Genomic DNA, 16,755 nt, shown 5'->3' with positions numbered 1-16,755 from the left:
GCCAAAATACCATGCTATCTATTAATATAATTTTCTCTTTGCAATATCCAATGACCCTCAAGTCATCCAGGTATACTATCCTGCAACAGACCTGATTAGAGACTAAATATTATCAGCAAGTTCTGCAAGGAATATCTCTTCTCACATTCAAACCAATATCCAAGTTTTTGTTCATTTCCAGGAATCACCACTTCGCTTGCCTTTTTCTTTTTTTTTTTATTTTTTGTATTCAGATCTTTCCCCTCATAGCTTTTAGCCCCTGTAGGCAAATTTGACACCTACTCCAGACTGCCTGTTGCAAGGCTGGCAGAGAACATTTGAGCATGGAGGACAATTTTTTCTTTATCTCTGGTGGACAGTTTTTACAATGAATTTTGTAGATCCAAAGGTTTTTTTACCTTTCCTTCTTCTTCCCCCTGAGCCAAATAATACGAAAAGTATTTGGAGAAAAGTGCAAGAAGAAGACTACTACACCAATAAAAAACAAACTGCAATTCCATGTTTACCTGTTAGTGTAGGGTCTTTATTGGGTACTGTTCATCAGAGTACAAAGGTACTAGTATTATACAAAGTAAGAGTCCCATGACAATAATTGTACCAGGTATTTATCTTAAAAGAATAGATTCAGCTCCAGTGACTTTATTAGTTATCATTTGCAATTATCATTTGCATCTCCTAAAGGTCTTCACCCTGTGAAGACTGCCCTATTTACTATCAAATGGTGGCCTTCAGTCTCCCTCTCAGTTTTCTGTCCAGAAAAGATCAGCCTGCACAGTTTATCTCCTTTTTATTTACCTTTGTTCTGATGGTGTTGCCTAATTTAATGATGGAGTTGTTAAATTTTCCTGATTGGGCTGTATCTTCCCCTGATTTAGTGACGCCCTTCTTGAGTGCAGTTGTTGCACACTTTGATGATTGAGATGCATAATTTAATTTAATAAATGGAGAGAGTTTACTATCATTTTTGCATATTTTATTATTAGGGAAGATTCATAGTTTTGAGCTCTGGTTTATTCATTCCCCTTATTTATTTATTTTTGGCAAAGCCAGCTGCACAGACAACACTTGTTCAGCTGCAAAACTCCGCTGACCAAGCTCTACAATTCAGGAACTGAACTTTTGAATCTTCTCCTTATTAAGGTGCATATTCTAGCAGCAGAAATTCCAGATGTGTCGCAGAAATACAGATGCTTTTTCTTCAGCAGCCAGGGCTTATGTGCTAAGCCGTCGACAAATCTGTTGGGGATATCATTTGTTTTAAGATCACTAAAGTGCATTTTCTATAGTTTCAGCTATGGTTTTAGATTCTTTGATAAAGCAAATAAAGATGCAATCAGTTTCTTTGTAAATCTTCCTATTTTGCATATAGTAAGTGGCACAAGCTTTCCACAACCAGCAGCTTCAATCTTTGGGGAAGCATTTATCCTACTATTTGAAAGAAAACCTAAGCATTTTGCTATCTTAGATTCTGAAGACACAGCAGGTTGGAAATACTGTAATTCCTGTTCAGTTTATTTTGCATAATATATTGGGGGAAAAACAAGCTTGAAACTGGACTGGCAAATGCAGAATGAAATAGCTATATAAACAGTGATAATAGATGGCTCAATCAGCAAAGAATACAGCGTGATTATGTATAAAATTTCATCCACTAAAGTTCACAGCGTGATCAGGAAAGGAGGCAGCCAATCAACAGAGCATAGAGCTCTACTGAAAATGAATATGTTTTGAAAACTCAGCTACCCAGAATATTCAATGGGATCAGCAAAGTTCTAAAAGGGGGCATTCGAAGATAATAATGGATATGGCATTATTAGGCAGTAGAATGACAACTCCTTTAGCATGCCTGTTTCCAGCAGTGTGTTCAAAAGAATTTAAGTATTATGTACCTGGGAATACAAGTTAATGTTGAGCATGTCACTCATGGTGAGAGCCCTTGGCAGGACTGGTATAAAAATCTGCTTCTATTACACGCTAAAGAACTCACTTCATTACATCCCTACTGGTTTTAACATTGTTCATATTTGCAAAGGCTGCCATGTTGACCAGCACCCTGAGAATCAAGTGAAGAACTGAAAAACGAGTATATAAGGCGTTTGTTGGTTTTTTTTTTTCCTCTGTGAAGAAATAACAAGTTTATCGTCCTTGAGGGAAGGGCACTCAGAAAAATTGCTAGCAGTTATCTGTATGTTACGCGAGGTGCGTTGGTCCCACTGAATGCTCAAAGCCTTGTCTGGCTCACAAAGCACATTTCTCACAGCATGAAATCTGGAAATGAGCTGTTGGGACTACCTACATGGATGTCAGCTTGGATGGCTGCCCCACCATCCTAAGAAACAGAGTCTGGAAATTCATTCCACACGGGCCTGTCACTGACTGCTGCAATCATGATTTTAACATACCATGAGATTGAAAATCTCATTCTTTTCTGGGTTTTTAAGACCCCTTCCATTTCATCTTTCTCTTTATTATAAACAAGTTTCTGAGTATCCCAGGAAACTGCTAGTCAGTTTTATTAGGTCTTAATCTGACAGAACAGCTTCACACAGTCAAGCAGGGTGATGCAATTTCATTAGATATAAACAATCAGCTGCTGCTGAGGGCCCAGTATCCAGAGCATAGATCCTTCTGGGCTTTTTGAGTTTATACTAGCCCTACAGTGGTCCCATCAACCCAAGATGCTGGAGAATGTTAGATATTTTATTAAAGTTCATCACTGACATAATCTTTTTCCATACAAGATCCTGTTCAGACACTCCAAATTCACTTTGTGCAAGATGTAATAATTGAGAAAGCTCCAGAAGGTCACTTCCAAAATGCACTCCTGATCCAAACTCTTTCGACAAGGTAGACATACCCTGAACCATACCAACTCCTCAGGCTTTTCAGTCAGCTAGAGAACAGAGCATGCTTTCTCTCCATAACACTGTAATATTTCCAAAACATAGATGTCCTACACTGGCATATTCAAGGAGATCAGTACAAGCTTTAACAAGGAGCAATCTTGTTAAAAGAGGTCTGCAGGTTCTGGTGGAAAACAAGCTACATATGCATCAGCAGATGTCTGGAGGAGCTTCCCTCTGAAAAAAGAGTGAAAAAGTTAAATCTTTTCACCATGGAAAAGAGAAGGCTCAGGGGCAACTCCATCACTGTGTTCCTGCACCTAAAGAATAGCCAGAAAGAGGACAGGGACTCACTCTTCACAAGGAGTCACACAGAGAAGACAAGCAGCAATGGGAGGAAGTACCTGTGGGTAATAGTTTCACCTTCATGTGTTTTTACAGTCAGAGCAGCAATTCAGAAAAAAAATCCACATTGACATGTAGAGTCCTCTTCACTGCAGGCTTTCAAGCTGCAATTGCACAGGAAGCTAGATAATCTTATCTAGGCTCCCTTTCCCACAGAAAATGGAATCAGATCCTCTCTGGAGGTCCCTTCCAACCTGGGCAGTTCCGTGGTTCCATGATTCTGTGATTCCATGTACATGCATGTATCCATACTTGAACATTGATATGACATATATTACCTTCCCTTAGAAAAGAAACATTCACGTACATGTTATTTTACAGCCCTTTCCATAGCCACCCTCACGTTACTGCCAAACTGATACTGAAAAGGGTTGACTCTCATGAAGGCAGCCCCAAAGAAGCCCAACAACTGCTGCAGTAATAGACTGTTATGCATCACAAAATATTGAGCCTGAGGTGAGAATTACTGGCTAAAATTCCGTGACAGGCGCTATGCAAGAGGTCAGAGCACATAATCATAATGTTCCCTTCCAGCCATAAAATCTATTAATCTAAGGATTTCGTTCTACTGGGTATTGTGCACAATTTGCTACAACAAATACTGAATTCAATTCACCCAGGTCACACAGGAAAACAGTTGTTTTTAAGATTACACTTAGAAACATTTTGCACGTGGTGTCAGCTAAGTTCATGTACTAAAGAAAAGACCACAGCAATCTTTTCTCACCTTTTTCTTGGATCAGCACACTTTTTAAATATCTGAGAAATTACAGCAACTTCAAAAGCTCATTTTTTAAAAAGAAGAGCCACTTGTTAAGTCAATAAATGTAGATTGAACGTCTCAGATTGTTTTATTTTCTTTTGTTTGGTTTTTGTTTGGCTTTTATTGTTTGTTTTTTTTTAATTATTTTTATTTCTGCATGGCTGAAAGGTCTAATAAAAAAAAGATAAGACTCCTTTCATCTCATTCTTTTTTTACAAAACATTTAGTTGCATTGAATTTAGTACTGAAAAAAAATTTTAATTTTAAAACTATTACCCTACAATATGAATAAAACATATGCTAAGTGGATTAGGAACTGGCTAACTATAAGGTTTTAAAATGCAGTACTTAATGCTGTATGATCCCAGGATTTAGGAGCAACCTGTTTCTAATGTGGTTTAGTAATTGGTGCAACATTATTCAATATTTTCATCAATAAGTAAATAAGAAATCACTACAGCTAAAATCTGCAGATGGCACAGAGATTGACATGCTGGTAAGTAAGGATGGGAACAGGAAAAATCACCTGGCTGTCTCATGGAATGGTAGCCTAATAAATAGAAGATTCACTGTAACATGGTTATACCTGGAAAAAGAAGGTCCAAAATTTCTTTTCCTTCTTTAGAAAGAAGACCCTGAACACTTTGCAAGACAGAAGCTCGGTATTAATGAAACTGGACTTGTTGCACAGTCAACAACCCTACATTATCAACAACTCTACATTATCAACACTGTTTCCTGCACAAATTCAAAATACAACCCCATCAGCTGTTATGAAGAAAATTAAGTCTATACCAGCAAAACCATAATGGGAACTAAAGCTGCTGACATAAAGCAATGGACAAAGAAGTCTTAAAAATAATCACAATGTTTTAAATATATTCTTAATGAAGGATTAAAATAAATCAATTCACTTAATTTTCTGAAAGAAAATCTAGGAGTTGCCCAGATAAAAACACAGGTAGGAAAGGCAGAGTATGTAGTTTAATCTTATGCAATATGGCAGAACAAGCAAGAATGATTGGACACATTCAAACTGGCACACAATTTTTTAGGAAGGCACAACTTTTTAATAGCAGGGGTCACAAACTATAGGAACAAATTACCCAATAAGTAACAGATTCCCTGTGTTTTGATGTCTTCAGAGGTAGTGTGGATGCCTTTTGGGAAGGAATGTAATCAAATACTTTGAATTCAATGCTGAATAACTCTGTGACATTTAATAAATTGCGATATGGAACTATCCACAGCAAGAGTGAATATGAGTGTCCCTTCTGGCTTTATCATCTCCGCATGTATTATTTTGTATTATAATGGATGTCCCACAGGATTGTTGGCTGGAATCCTTCTCTCCTTTTTGTGATAGAAGTACATGCTGAAGACTAACTTAAAAATAATAATAACAATAAAAAGGAATTTAAGTTTCTACTATTTCTTTTATTTCCACTTTCTGCGTCCCCATCCTTCACAGCCATAATGGGACACATCTAGGTGTGTGTAACCACAAGATAACTCTCATCTTGGGTCATTGAAAGCACTCCTCTTTGCCTTGTGTTTCACACTTCCCCAAAGGTATGTGTTATCTCGGTATAACACATGCCTTGTCGTGTCTTATTTCGCATCTTCAGAAGAGACCTTGAAATTAAATAAATAAGTCACCAAACAGTATGGGAGGAATTTCAGGGTGTTTTTCCCCCAGTGTGTCTGGTTGTGTGTGCATAGGGGGGTGTGGGTATGCCTTTTGGATTTCTTCAGGGGAGAGGAAGAAAGACAGAAATGTCTGGAAGAAAAAGAGAATTAAGAATTGAAAGAAGCACAGAGATTAAAAAAAATAAGTGGCACAGCTTTGTTACATAGCAACAACATAGGTTTGTAATAATAGCCCCTGAGGAAAGAGTCCCAAGAAAATTATTAACATGCTTGCACATGTGCACAAACCAACAAAACCATTCTAAGATAATAAAACATACATAAAGGAGCAGGGGGGAAAAGGAACAAGTAAGCAAAGTGAGAACAACTGACACCTGTGTAGAAAACCAGTGCGTATAAAACCTGTAAACAGGAGAAAATAGAGATTGCACAAACAGCATGATTAGGAAATGCAAGCAGAAAACAGTGGTATCACATATTTACAGAATGTTCTTTTCACATGCTGTGTTCCAGTTCTGATGATAAGACAGGCTGGATCACACAGGTCAGTGAGGAGTAGCAGGGAGGTACTGCAGTGACACATGAAATATTTTTACATGGCTGAAAAATGAAGGGCAGAAGCACAATTGCATCTCATTTCTTTACAGTCCTTATTTCTTAACAAACCTTATTTCTTTTTGTTTCAGACCTTAAACCTGGTTTGAGATGACTTCAGTGAAGAAGTCATCTTCAAAGAAAATGGCAGAAATTATTGCTATTGCCTCCCTGGGTGCCCAACCACGTTCCTACAGGCCAGCTGCATGTCTGTCAAAGCTGTGGTCAACAAAAATTTGCTGAAGCCATGGGGCAAAACATAATTGTATTTGTCAGCTAGGTACATCAGAAAAACAGGACAGCAAATAGATGGTTTGGATGTAAAATTTGGAAGTAGAAACCAATAATGAATTATGAGACAACCCAAAGCTTTCCAGAAGTAAGAAGGTGCCTTTCCACACATCCCTGTTGGCTTTTGACTGTGAGCAAGCACATCCCCAGTGTATTAACTTCTCTTTTCCAGCTAGCACAGAGCTGCACACATCAGCTCACAGATGTGTTCATTTTCTGGATCTTGGCTGCAAGTGCAGCCCTTCTGGGTACCAATCACCTGGTTCCTGCAGATGAGGGGTTCAGATGCCAGGGCAGTAGAGGAAAATGCCACCCCTTCCAAAATCCCACCCCTTTCAGACTCCTCACAGGTTGCCATAAGATCAAGAACTAGCGGTGCAGAATAAAATAAAAAAAAAAAGGAAAAAAAAGATTTGCAGTCTGGGAGATTTCCTAACATTGGTGGAAAAGCACTTGCTTCGGGCCATTGTAGACCAATAAACAGTTCATTTTTTCATTGTTCTAATTAATTTAATTAAGTTAACTTCCAAGGTGTGTTAAGAAGCAATGCCTTGGGTGATTAACTGTTCCCATATCAAGGTGTTTTCACAAACACATTTACCTTGATTAGTGTACACATTATTATGTAATTAAATACCTCACACAGAGGAATTTATTAGTGCCTCCTTGTCTCCTAACAAATAAAGCAGCCCTTGAAATTCTCTCTGAAAAGAGCTCTCCTAAGCTAGGTGAGAAGGACAAGCAGAAATGTGTGGAGAGAAAGATAATCATGGATTCATCATGCAAGCAAGTCCCTCACTGTCTCAGCAAGGCTCTTCATCTCTGTTTTTTGCAAGGACTGTGAATGTCTGCCTGGGTCTCCTGGAGACTTTCTGGCTAATTAACCCACTTTTTACAGATCTAATGTGCTTTTCTTTGTCCAGCAGAATCATTGCTGTCCCCGTTCTCTGCAAAAAAATTTTTATTCAAACCTTAATTCAGCTAAATGGAAAACCTCAGTTTAAAGCATTTACTTAAGAACATTTCAAATCTGATAAAAAAATCACAAAGGAAAGTTAAACAGCGTTTAAGAGCTCTTCCTATGGAGCTTAGTTAAAGGAGTGAAGTGAGGCAGTTTCACTGAGAGTTTGCTTCTTCTTTCTACCATTTGCAGCCCCCAGTCACTCCAGCCACAGTTCTATACTTAAACATGTGCTTAAATATTTTGTTGAACCAAGGCCAAGGTTACTCCCATTGGCTTCAGCAGAGATTAGTGCATGAAGCTGAGATCAGTCTTTGCCCTATCTGCAGGCTGTACCTGCTATTTTATTAGGCGTGACCACAATATTTCAGCATTCTCTTCTGGGTTTGTCAGTAGATCATAAATTGCACTCACCATCTGATGAAGCAATAAGATTTGCTTTATGCCTCATTGGTCACTATCCCAAGCATTAAAGCTTAGAATGTGCAAAACTCAGATGGTTCAAAGGTTCTATTAAGATATTTGCCCAAACTTTACAAAAAAGTACTTTACAACTCTTGTGTTTATAAAATAAATGAGAGTTTTCCACTAAATTCTGATTTTATTAATTATTTATTCCAGATAAGCAAAGCAGTTGGATGGAAAATTCTTTTAGGCTAGTTAAATATGATTATCAAGTTCCCTGTAGACCAGAAATTTAGTGCTGGAACAGCAAGGTGCAAATTCACTATCATTACCCCAGTTTATATGTGAGAAGGGAATTTCAGACCTATATCCACAGTCCACATAATTTTCCTGTGGTATGAAAGTCCCTCTTGAGCTAAATTTTGAATGTGAAGTTGCTGCTATTATACTCCTTAGAAGAATTTCATATAGACTGAATACAATTTCTTTTTTTTTTTTTTCCTTTTCACCCTAAAAAAGAAAAGATTCTAGCTCTTCTTCAGTTTATTTTACTCTGAGAAATGACAACAGTCTGGGTTGTTTCAAGAGTTTAAATCCTCAAATTCATCATTATTGATTTATTACCCATAATTCCTTCAAACAATAAATTAAAATATTTACATTTAAAAATATTTTATGGAAAATATAAGAAATGTAGAAAATAAGGAACAGTATTACACAGCTGGCCAACTATCCAGATAGGAGTGAAATAACATTTTAGATGACTGTCTTTTTTAAAAAGGTTTACATTGCTTAGCTCTGGCAGCAGTGTTTGAAATTTCAAGATCTGTGATCCCCTGAGCATCATCTTACACAACCTGCTTATAAAGCCATGAGTTTGCCAGTCTTGATTACATAGTATCTCAAACACGGGCACTGTCATTTCGTGACCTAATGCCAGTTGTGCCTGAGAGAATGCATCCAACCATCCATCCATCCATCCATCCATCCATCCATCCATCCATCCATCCATCCATCCATCCATCCATCCTCTACATCCCTTTCCTCACCTCGTTCCAGGTTCAGCACATTGGTGACTACAGAGAGAATCTCATCAGCTTGCTTCTCTGACCAAAAATCAAACACTCAAGGTTTTTCTTTTTTTTTCCCCAAAATAATTTCCAGCCAGGACATTGCACTGCATTGTCTCGCTCCATGGTTACATGATTTCTGATTTCTGGGACTCACGTAAGGGGATGGGGATGGTTGACATCACCCTTTTAGCCTGTAGCACAATGTTAGATCAGGTCAGGCCAAGTGGAAAGAGAAATGTAACCTCCTGAATCTCTGTGCACTGGTGATTGGGAATCGTGTTTGAATTTACTCTCCTATCCCCTCCCCACCTCAGCATGGCAGGAACACCGAAAAAAAGTTTTGCATTTTCTGGAAAAGTGCTCTCCCCAGCAGATTTTGAGTACCAGCTCTGCTTCCAATGAGTAAAAATTTGATGCAGATTTATAAGCTCCAAATACCAGCTTTCAAGGTTTCAAGTCCCGAGTTACAAGAAGAACATACGTGGAAGAGAACACTGTAAATGCACTGCACTCTTTAACATATAATTATCTAATTACATATCCTGGTGTTTGGAAGCTGCTGGCTTGTTCTCTCCCCGTCTAGGACTAAGAATAATAGCAAGGAAAATAAAAGAAGAAACAAACACATAAAGCCATTTTTTCCCCTTGTCCTATGAGTGTAGCCGCTATGCTCCACATTCTTGGAATTCAGTGTGCTTACTTATCCTGATATTTTCCAGGGCACTGTGCCCAAGGGAATGAAAAAAAAAAAAAAAAAAGAAAAAAAGAAGTCAAATCTTAATGCTAGTGCATAAGCTTTAAGCATGTAGGGCCCAGTTTTCATTCCATAAGGAATGAAAGCATAGGTCCTGGCTCACAACAGTGTTGTAGTGCAGACCAATGCCTCTGAGTTGCCATTGGAATACAAATAATAAGGCTTACTGATTAACCTACCTGCTGACAGACCTGAAAAGCCTGACTGAGGTAAAAGCACTCAAAAGCTTTTAACAGCCCTCCTTGTGAGTCTACCATTCCCCTCCCTCAAATCACATGCACAAAAGGCAATAGAGGAACCAACAGGATCTTGTTTTCCATTCAGCTCTTGGAGTGTAAAGCATTACAAGGAAAAAAAAAAAACAAGTATTAGGGTCCTCTAATATACAAGCATCACCACCCTTTTTAGAGAGGATGAATTAGGTGACATTTTCTGGGAATCTGGAAAATACTCCTGAATGCCAAGTGAATCAATGTTGAAATAAGAACAAATACAATCCCTACAAATGGGACAAGAGCTATCAGGTCTGTGGCAGTGAGAGAGAATTATGTTTGTCTGGGGCCAGCTCCTCAGGGAGAGAAGATTGATTCTTTATGATTGATGACTGGGCACTTGAATGCCAAGTCATCAATTCCCTGTGTTCATGGCATTGACTGCATCAAGATAACTTTTCCCTTGTGCCTAAACATGGATATGGTCCTTGCTTGGAGCGCAGCCTCAGAGGGCTCAGGTACAGAACAGGTTCTGTAAAGTCACTTGCTTTAAATAAGAGACAGACAAAAAACTCCAGGGGCAGCACAGAAAAGTGGATTGGGAATGGTGCATGGAAGGCTTGGCCATTCCTTTACTTTAGGAGGTCCAGATTATATACCCTAAAATGAATGGGTTGCCATTATGCAGTTATGTACTCTGAAATGCAAAATAAATAATTTTGGTTTTGTTTGCGGTACATTCAAACTTTTGTCTGTGAGAACTCAACACTTATTCCACTGTAACACTGTAAGCTGTGCACCTCACAGCATGGAGGAAAGTGGCAACCAGAAATATATCCTTTTATCTGAATATCTGAGAGGGTATAGGAAAATACACCTGTGCTATGGGTCCTGACAGTTATTGACAAAAATGCACAAAATAACTACCCACTGATAGAGAAGCAGGATGTGATTTCATTGTCAAAAACACATTTGAAAAACAAACACCATGAAAAAGCACAGTTCATGTTTGGAAAAAAGTCCATTCCTTGTTTCTTTTGTTCAGTTCCTAAAGTCCAAACAAATAAGTTACACTTCCTAAGCAAAATTTAAGATAGGCTTGATTAACCCTCCTTTTCCAATTGCCACAGTGGTTTAAAGGACAGGTCCATCTGCCTTAAACTGACCGCTAAGAATTTCCCCATCAGGGAAGGATCCACAGCTGCCACAAAGGCGCCCATGTCAGTGGTGTGGGGAGGAGGAGGAAGGTGAGCAGGACTGCGCTGCCTCTCAGCTGAGTGCAGGCTGACAGAAATGCTCAATCAGTGCATGTTAGAGAAACTGTGTGGCTGATCTTTCACAGCCTTCAGAATGTTAAAGCCCGGACAAGCCACTACCAGAGCAGGGAAGTAATTCTGCTGTAAAGTCACCCGTCAGTCTCACTTCTAGAGGAACCATCCCACTTTTTTCTTTCCTTTTTCCTTTATTTTTCTTTTACTTGGCTATCTTTAATCCAGACAAAACATAATTCCATTTTCACTAGATGCTTGAAAAAGGTTGGATCTGGTTTTTTTTAATTTTTTTTTAATTTGTTTGTTTGGTCTGGCTTTGTTTGTTTGGTTGATTATTTTAATAACTCACTTTGCACAATTCAGACTTTGAAAACATTCTTTGCAAGTTCAGATTGAGTTTCAGAAATAATACATGAAAAAACAGAAGAACATCTTTATTCAGAACTTTCTTCCGTCCCTTTTCATTTTTCACTTCTAGGAAGACTGATGTGTGATGCCTTTAAAGAAAGTGTTAAAAAATTTTCAAGCAGTAATTAGAGACTTCAAAGCTTTCCAAAATATTACTAGTCAGGTTTTTACTTTACTCAAAAACAAAGCAAAATTTAAGCAGAAAAATGAATTCACACTACCACTTCCCACAATCAAAATGCCCAGTCAAAAAGGCAGAGAAGTGGTAACAATAACAAGGAAATGTAGTGTAGATTCCACCTCTAGCCATGTGTATGATCATGTTGCTCATTCACATGTTTACTAGCAATCCATGATCACTATTGCCTAATGTTTACCTAGTGATTCCTCTTCCTTGATTAAGACTTAATAGTGCTGATGCCAAAACCATTTACAAAGGAGTATTTGTAATACCAGCTTATTAATGCTTTGGGACATATAATATTACAATCACCCTTTTAATCTCATCACATTGCATTTGCCCTATTCAGAAGCTAGGAGTTGTTTCACACCTCCTGCTAGAATCTTTTTTGACTCAGAGGTTATGTGCCATATGCTAAAGGTTCTATGTATAGAAAGAGATGTGAGCTATTTCCAGCCTTCCCTCAAGCCCGGGCTGTTGGATTTCTACTTTTGGCTTATAACTATATGATGTGTTGTACATTTAAGTTGCTTTCAAACTTGTTTTTACATGGCAAATACTTGAAGATGAAAGGCTAAGAGTTATAGTTTGTTTTCCTCTACAGCAGAATAAAAGTGGTTACACCTTTTGAAGGCTGTGAAAGAGCTGTTAATGATTTTCCATTACTTTTTGATGCAATGATAGAATGAAAAAAATATAGTATTATGCTAAAAAGAGATGATCTCATTCACACAAACTGCAGCCAGACCTCCAATTCTATAGTCATCTATAGCCTGACCATTCATATTAAACAAATACAGTCCTATTCCTTGTGAAATATTCTAATTTTCTAATTTCATTCTCCCTGGGTTGGGTCCTTGCTGCCAATAAATCACCATATTCTTTGTTGTTGTTGTTGTTGTTGTTGTTTGTTTGTTGGGGTTTTTTTTGTTTGTTTTTTTTTATTTGAATTGCACTTTTTCACAGAGGCTCAAAAAGATTTTGAGATCCCTTCTCCATTAATGTGATTTATATCTTATGTGCCCATAATGTTGATTTTACACATCAGAACTTGCACTTGTTGAAGTGAGCGGTGTACGCAACAATGTTTTTCCCAGTAGACTGAAATACACAAACATGTTTGCAGATATATGCACAAACATGCATGCAGCTATTTTAGCCCACAGAAAGTGGACTAAAATTCCTTTTTTGGTCTGGGAAGAATGCAGAAATTTTAGAAATTTGGGCACATGCACAGAGTCTTGATTATCAAGTCCTAAAATTGTGCATTGCCAAGAGAGGCAAAGAGGCAAAGCATCACTCTGTGCTTGGCTGATTTTATAATATACTTTCTCAAAGCAGATGTGGTTGGCCTGAGGTAGATTTGATGCTTTAGGCCAGCAGGACTTTCTGTTTGACTCTGTATATGGAAGATTTCCTAAGGAAAAGGTCATCCTGAAAAGAAGCAATGCTTCAAATAGTGACCTCAATGTATGCACAGATGCTCCCAGCTCCACTTTCCTGGTGGTTTTAGTACAAGTCACTAAGAGTCTTTGTCAATTTGTTGACAATTTTAATTACAAGACTTGATTATAACTACTTTGCAGACTCTATTCAGTGTTTCTCTTCATTAACATCTTATCAGCAGTATAATTGCAGGCTGGAGTGAACTCACAATGCCTTTTACCTTCCTCAAAGCTTCATTCAAAATGTGAAGACAACTTGCAATTCAGTCCTGTGGAGCTAAAAGAGATACACCCCCTCAAACATTTCATCAATCTGATGTTAAAGCAACAAAACTTGAGTAAGCATTTTTTGAACTATCAAGATCGTATGAGAATCATACTCATGAAAACATTGCACTGACTTAAAGAATATGAATTTTCCCAGCACTTTAGCAACTGTATTTTCAGTCTGTTTCTTAAAATATGACACAATTCAAATATTTTTTGTTTCAAAAAATTTCGTTTGTTCAAGAGGGCAAGAGGACATAGTCTCAAGCTGTCAGGGATGGTTCAGGTTGGACATCAGGAAGGATTTCTGCACTGAAATTGTGGTCAGGTATTAGAGAAGGACGTGAAAGGAGGTGGTGCAGCCACCATCCCTGGAAGTGTTCAAGAAAGGACTGGAGGTGGCTTTGAAATCAAAAAAGCTCATTTTCTTATCTGAAAACCTATAACAATAATGTAATTTAAAAAATTCTGTAGGCCACTCAACTCCTTTTTCCCCTCCACTTAAAGCAAACTGCTTCACTCTTAATGACAGTATGTATTACCATTTTGTCCTTGCAGCTTGCCCATCTTTTTCTTCAAAACTACATTGGACGTTGTCAAGCCTGGTTTGTTCTGAGCACCCAGGACAGATGGGGAGTGACCACACCATCTTGTATTCCTGGTGTGTGATCACCCTGGTGGAAACATCTCTCCCAGTGTCAGGAGGTGCCTGAAGGATGCATTTCTGCACATTCTGTCACGGGAGGAAGAGAACAAAACCAGTGGCTCTCCACTGCCACAGCTTCCCTGAGAAGAGATGCAGACCTGCCCTGATGTGTACCCAGGTGTTGTAAGCTCATGTTACTGGGATTTCACTCTGCTTGGCCAGCTGAGAGATGCTGTGATCACAACAATTTAACAACAAATAGGGAAGTTATGGCCTGTGATTTTTTCTGTTCAAATGTAAAGGGCAGAGAGAGCCAAGGAACACGTTCCTCTTTCCCTCACTGTTTCAACCACTTTGTCTGCTGAGATCTGCTAGTCCTCTACCAAGAAGTCAGATTCTGAATCAGGATATTTATTTATCGTGTATTAATTAAGTATATGCCTACATAACTGCACTTAAGGTCAGTTCTTAGCAATTTAATTGCAAAAGAAAGTTAATCACATTTAGGCAGGCTCTCCCAAGCTTGCTTTTTTTTTTCCTTTCCCTTCAATCATTTTTCCTCTGTGTTCAAAATTAATTAGTGCTAGCTAAAAAAAAAAAAGTTACTAGACTGACACCACAGAGTCTGTTATTCTTCCTCTATTCATTGAACAGGCAGCATGCAAGCAAGACAATTTTTTTTTCACCCAGGTGCTCTATGTTATTGATATTATTTTAAGAAGTTTATGTGTTAATATATATTTAATATGTACAAACTTTGAGACCACCAGATATTATGATGCTTACCCACAGTGATCCCAGATTCAGGAATGTGAATACCTAAATTGAGCCCTTCCTCCTAACAAGTCATGAGACACATTGAAAATTGTGAGAATGTGTTGACAAACACTTTCCTAGTCTTCTCTAGTCGATTTAGTCTTTTTTTTTTCTTGCGGAATCTTCTCATGCCATGTTCATAAACTCGATTCTGTAGCCACAGACATTACAAATTACTTAGGAAAAGACAGACATATAACCAGACATTTTCTAAAATACATACCCCTGGAAAGTAGGGATTTAAAGAGAAAAAAATTACCGTGAGAAATGAAATGAAATCATGGGGAGTTCACGATCAATTTGCAGAGTCCAGCTATGGGAACTTCACCCAGTAATTCATGTACAGCATCCAATAAACATGCCTGCTAAGACAAATGTTTTACCCTGACTGAACAGCAGGTTTGCCCACAGATAAATCCACAGGAACCTGTAGCCCTGATTCACATCCATGTGTGCTGGGGGTATCAGACCTTCCAGATCACTGCTGTTTTTCACAGCTACCGGGATTCTTACCGAGGGTGCCAGTCCAGAAAAGTTGGCTTTTGTTTCCTTTTTGGGATGCCATCCCCTCTAGAAGGACAGACACTTGCAGTTTCTTTTCATGTTAGTGCGCCTTTTAAAGACGAAATTTCCCAGCAAGGTAGCTCTGTTTTATGTATCGCGCATGTTAATTTGCAAATGATTGAATCACACTCTTTTTTTTTTTTTTTTTTTTTTTTTTTTTTTTTTTTTTTTTTTTTTTTTGTGTGTGTGTGTGTGGATAAGAAGGATGTAAAATATTTGTAAAAATCCATTTATAAACTCTTCCATTCCTCCTCCCTGGAGAGCTGCTCTAAGTCTTTTCCTCCACTACAGAGCAGTGTGCGTGAAGGTGACAAAACACCACTTTTAAGTCTGCCCTCCAGGGTCCTTTTGTCCTCCATGTTCAAACAATAAAAACACAGAAGGAGAAAAGAAAAAAGGAGGAAAAGCAAAGATGAATAAGAAAAAAACCCAACAAAACAAACAAACCAGTGCACTTAGAAAACAGTTTCTAAAAAGCCTTTAAATTGCATAAGGAACTTCTGTTTCAGATAAGCTGTTTTGACACAAATGCACTGCAAAGTCACTGATACCTTTTAAACAGAAAACTTCCCACCTTTCTCAAGTAGATAAATTGCTCTGGTCAATATTGTCCCAACTGACAATCATTTGAGTGACAAAATAATTGACCAATACCCAGATTTATATTTTCTATTAGTGCAGTTACCTGAACAGTTATTAGTTTCCTCTTAGATAATAACAATATTATGATTAACCTTAATAAATATTCCACACAATGATGGCAGTTCTGAATAAAATAGCAAAGGGGGAAAAAAAATAAAAAGAAACAATGAAAGGAAGGACAAAATACCCCAGCTGCTACCAAATCTCGAGCTATGACTGTGTGCTCTGCATTTGAAACTTCATCAAAAAGCAACAGGCACAGATGTGGGGTGGGGGGAGGGAGGGCAAGGGAAAAAGATATATAAGCTATGAGAAATATCAAAGGACACCTTTGTTGGTGGAATATTTTTCATAATATCTTGACATTACGGAAGGCAGGACGGTGATCAGTAAAAATGAGTACAAGTATGAAACAAATAGAAAAGTCAATGAACACATAGAATGCATCAGGTATATTCAATAGATCATCAGCAAAGGAAATCAGCCCAGAGTATTTTCAACTCTCTGTCAGTCTATTTATGTATATATCTATTTATCCAAACATTATTCAACCTGAACAGGAAG

At 38.0% G+C, this 16,755-nt stretch overlaps 1 long non-coding RNA gene across 1 annotated transcript in view; it reads right to left on the bottom strand.

The window, feature by feature from the left end:
• LOC132086904 (uncharacterized) overlaps positions 1 to 15,734 on the bottom strand; it is a 69,107-nt gene extending 53,373 nt beyond the window's left edge. Inside the window, exon 1 of the long non-coding RNA XR_009420453.1 lies at positions 15,677 to 15,734. This is a non-coding gene — a long non-coding RNA (uncharacterized LOC132086904). The remainder of the gene's footprint in view (positions 1 to 15,676) is intronic.
• Between the last annotated feature and the right edge of the window lie 1,021 nt (positions 15,735 to 16,755).

This window comes from Ammospiza nelsoni, chromosome Z (genome assembly GCF_027579445.1).
Source record: "Ammospiza nelsoni isolate bAmmNel1 chromosome Z, bAmmNel1.pri, whole genome shotgun sequence".
Lineage (NCBI taxonomy): Eukaryota > Metazoa > Chordata > Aves > Passeriformes > Passerellidae > Ammospiza > Ammospiza nelsoni.
This window is presented reverse-complemented; position numbering and strand designations above follow the sequence as displayed.